Source organism: Lissotriton vulgaris, unplaced genomic scaffold (genome assembly GCF_964263255.1).
Source record: "Lissotriton vulgaris unplaced genomic scaffold, aLisVul1.2 SCAFFOLD_4013, whole genome shotgun sequence".
In the NCBI taxonomy this organism is placed as follows: Eukaryota; Metazoa; Chordata; class Amphibia; order Caudata; family Salamandridae; genus Lissotriton; species Lissotriton vulgaris.
In genome coordinates, this window is record NW_028249804.1 from 174,613 (window position 1) to 179,286 (window position 4,674).

General features: G+C 39.9%; 1 pseudogene; it reads right to left on the reverse strand.

The window, feature by feature from the left end:
• Positions 1–1,042: 1,042 nt before the first annotated feature.
• LOC147663483 (uncharacterized) lies at positions 1,043–3,042 on the reverse strand (annotated as a pseudogene).
• Between the last annotated feature and the right edge of the window lie 1,632 nt (positions 3,043–4,674).

Here is a 4,674-nt window from a genome sequence, read left to right on the forward strand (position 1 = left end):
GATCCACCATTGAATGGTAGACTGATTACATTTCTCACAGCATTTAAAAAGCTGTGCTAAATACGGCAACAAGGAACAAAAAATGGACTACCACTCTGCACAGAACTTTTATTAACAATGATTTTTAGAAACATCATGAAGAGATGTAGAGATTGTATGTTTAATTCTTTTTTAATGTATTTTGCTATATTATTGGTCTTTCTCGCATTTGTTATAAGCCTTAAATTGTTATGGTTTTAATTAACTAAACAATAAACATTTTTTCTATTTTTTTTTCCGATCCGGCACTCTTCTGAAGTGTAGTACTCGGCCTGGCTATCACACAGCTGCAGCTCCGTGACCTTCATTATTGATCCTGCATTCTTCTGAAGTGTGCTTGGCCTGGCTATCACACAGCTGCAGCTCTTAGACCTTCATAATTGATCCTGCACTCTTCTGAAGTGTGCTCGGCCTGGCTATCACACAGCTGGAGCTCTGCGACTGTCATTATTGATCCTCCACTCTTCTGAAGAGAGGCTGACGTCTTTGTAGCTTTGAAAGTTGACAAAAGATCTTCACACATTTACTGCAATGACATGGCTTTTCCCGCGTGTGTTCGCTGATCAGTACTTAATATTGAATATTCATAAAACCTACTTCAACATTCACTGCACTTGAATGATTCCTGTGCGTGTTTTCTGATGCCGTTTTGTATCTGATATATATATATATATATATATATATATATATACATATATATATATATATATATATATATATATATATATATATATATATATATATATATATATGTCCTTGCACTTGAATGGTTTTTACAGTGTGTATTCGCTGATATTTTCTTAATGTTGATGATTCACTAAAACTACTTCTAGATTCATGGCAATGATATGGTTTTTCCCTAGTGTGTGTTCTCTGATGCTGTTTTAGTTGTGATAATCGACTAAACCTCTTCAAACATTCTCTGCAATTATATGGTTTTTCTCCTGTGTGTGTTCTTTGATGGTGCTTTCGGTCTGATAATCGACTAAAGCTCTTCAGACATTCACTGCACTTGGATGTTTTTTCCCGTATGTGTTTGCTGATGAATCCTTAATGTTGAAGATTCACTAAAACTATTTTCACATTCACTGCACTTGATTGATTTTTCCCCTGTGTGAGTTCTCTGGTGCCGTTTTAGTCTTGATAAATATATAAAGCTCTTCCCACATCAATTGCGCTTGAATGGGTTTTCCCCAGTGTGTGTTCTCTGATGCTGTTTTAGGTGCGATAATCGACTAAAGCTCTTCACACATTCATTGCACTTGAATGGTTTTTCCCCAGTGTGTGTTCGCTGATGCTGTTTTAGGTTTGATAATAGACTAAAGCTTTTCACACATTCACTGCACTGGAATGGTTTTTCTCCAGTGTGTGTTCGCTGATGCTTCCTTAATGTTGATGAATCACTAAAACTTCTTCCACATTCACTGCACTGGTATTGATTTTCCCCGGTGTGTCTTCGCTGATGAATCCTTAATGTTGAAGATCGACTAAAACTACTTTCACATTCACTGCACTTGAATGATTTCTCCCCTGTGTGTATTCGCTGATGAAACCTTAATGTTGCTGAATTACTAAAACTTCTTCCACATTCACTGCACTTAAATGGTTTTTCCCCTGTGTGTGTTCTCTGATGAATCCTTAATGTTGCTGAAATACTAAAACTTCTTCCACATTCACTGCACTTAAATGGTTTTTCCCCTGTGTGTGTTCGCAGATGTTTTCTTAATGTTGATGAGTCACTAAAACTTCTTACACATTCACTGCACTGGAATGGTTTTTCTCCAGTGTGTGTTCGCTGATGCTGTTTTAGGTGTGATAATTGATTAAACCTCTTCACACATTCAGTGCAATTATATGGTTTTTCTCCTGTGTGTGTTCTCAGATGGTATTTTAGTTCTGATAATCGACTAAAGCTCTTCAAACATTCACTGCACTTGAATGGTGTTTCCCCTGTGTGTATTCGCTGATGAATCCTTAATGTTGAAGATTCACTAAAACTACTTTCACATTCACTGCACTGGAATCGTTTTCTCCCTGTGTGTGTTCTCTGATGCCGTTTTAGTCCTAATAAATATATAAAGCTCTGACCACATTCATTGCAATTGAATGGTTTTTCCCCTGTGTGTATTCGTAGATGTCTCCTTAATGTTGATGAAGCACTAAAACTTATTCCACATTCACTGCACTGGAATGGTTTTTCCCCAGTGTGTGTTCGCTGATGCTGTTTTAGGTGTGATAAATGATTAAACCTCTTCACACATTCAGTGCAATTATATGGTTTTTCTCCTGTGTGTGTTCTCAGATGGTATTTTAGGTCTGGTAATCGACTAAAGCTCTTCCCACATTCATTGCACTTGAATGGTTTTTCTCCAGTGTGTATTCGCTGATGAATCTTTAATGTCGAAGATTCACTAAAACTACTTTCACATTCAATGCACCGGAATGGTTTTCCCCCTGTGTGTGTTCTCTGATGCCGTTTTAGTCCTGATAAATATATAAAGCTCTTCCCACATTCAGTGCAATTATATGGTTTTTTCCCAGCATGTGTTTGCTGATGTGTCTGGAGTCCTGATACCTGGCTAAAGCTCTTCATACATTCAGTGCAATTATATGGTTTTTCCCCTGTGTGTGTTCGTTGATGTCTTTTTAGGCCTGATAACTGAATAAAGCTCTTTACACATTCAGTGCATTTGAATTGTGTTTTCCCTGTGTGTGTTTGCTGATGGGGTTTCAATTTTGATGACAAACTAAAGCTCTCACTGCATGTGTCTGAGACTTCTCTCTTGGTTAGTGTCTCTGGGTCTGGTATATACTTGTGTACATCCCTTGACTGTACTTCCTGAAGGGCCAACATGACTGATAAAGCACTTGTGTTATTCTTGCATTCCCTGTATGAGTCGTATTTTGCACGTTTGTTTTCCGATTAAAGAATAAAGTGCAATGGGCACCAACTACTTCCCAATCTCATAATGTGTGTAAGGCTTCTTCGTGGGCGATTATGTCTTTAGACTGGATAATGGTTCTGCACGCATGCGGGTAAAGATCCATCGTCCTTCTGGCCGGTGCACACTGGGACGGTGCTGTGTATTTTAGACAGCGGAACCCCTATTTCTTTGAACCTACAGTTGTCTGACTCCACTCCGTTGCGCTTTTCAATGGTTGCTGTGGATTGTTCTGAAACAGTTTGCAATATACCTCTAGCACTGATTGGTAGTCTGGTATTATTTTAGGAAGCAGGGCACTGCTGTAACCACCTCATACCGACCTCATGATCAAAGCTGTTATTGGACATGTTTACACAAGATGAGGTTTATCAGTGTTGTCTTAATTTTCTGGAGGTTATTTCTTCCTTTTGAGGCATGGAGGTGCACAGCTGAGACTCGTGGAATCACGGAATTTCTCGTGTCCCTAGTCCCTTCTTTCAGGATGTCTCAGTTTATGTTCTTGTTCAGCTGGCTATCACAGCACTTATGTTTTCCTGAATACTGGAACTCAATATTTCGGACTTCGTCTTTGCAGATTTACAGTGTTATCTTCCTTATTTTGAAACATTTCGTACAATCAAAGATTGTTTTCTGTCAGAAGTAAACAGATTTAAAATTACTTAAAGGGAAACATAACGGAATGTGTATACACAATTTTTAATTGATTGTATAAATATCTCTTGATTACCCTTTTTCAAACTTATGAAAGCATATTTAACCATACACAGAAATTTACATAAAAGTTGCTTTCAATATGTCACATCTTACTTATTTCAGCAAAGGTGTTCATGAGTAAGTTAGTAAAAAAAAAGGGCGCTCGCATAGCACTCATACACTAGTTACAGCTTTAGGTAGATGCATATGGTCAAGGTTTTGTTAAAACAAGAACAGCTCTTTGAGTAAGAGATGTGAGATGGATCAGGAAGACTCAAGATAGAAGGGTGGACATCAGGGTGTTGCGCCATAAATCAAATATTGCTGCTCGCAGAGGTGCCTGGCTTCATCCACTACACTCACAATATGCAGTAGAGCAGCAGTTTAATCATTATAACTTACTTTGTGGTTTTACTTCTCTCAAATATTTGTCAGTATTATCCACTTGGGAGGGAGTTCCACGGATGGACTAGGAGATTGAGCTGGGCTGCTCTGTTGTTTAGTTGTCTCACCTCTAACTTTAGAGCTCGAGATAGCACACTAGCCTGGCGGCCTACTAGTCGACAGCTGTGGTGCATCAGCGTAGCTAGAGCACAGATGGTGCGCCAAAGCCAAACCTTTTATCGCCCTTTCACCACTGGATTATGTCAGGCACCCCAAACACTCTCTTAAAAATATCACTTAAGCCAAACTGCTCTGTCCATATACCCTGCACCTCTGCTGCCCTCCATACAAGGTAGGGCCTGTTCTTAAATGTATTCACCTGCACCTGGAGTGGTGTGGCTCACTGGTTAGAGGCGGCAGACCCGGGAGCAGAGGACGGCCCGGGACCAGGGTTCAATTCCCGACGTGGCAGGGTCTTGGACCAGGGTCAGCGGACTCGATAATTCTTGTCTCTGTGCCTACTCTAACTAGGGATCACACTCGGCAACTCTGGGCATTAGCTTGCCTCATCTCCACAATGGCCCCCCACATACGCCGGGGATGTCTGGTTTCA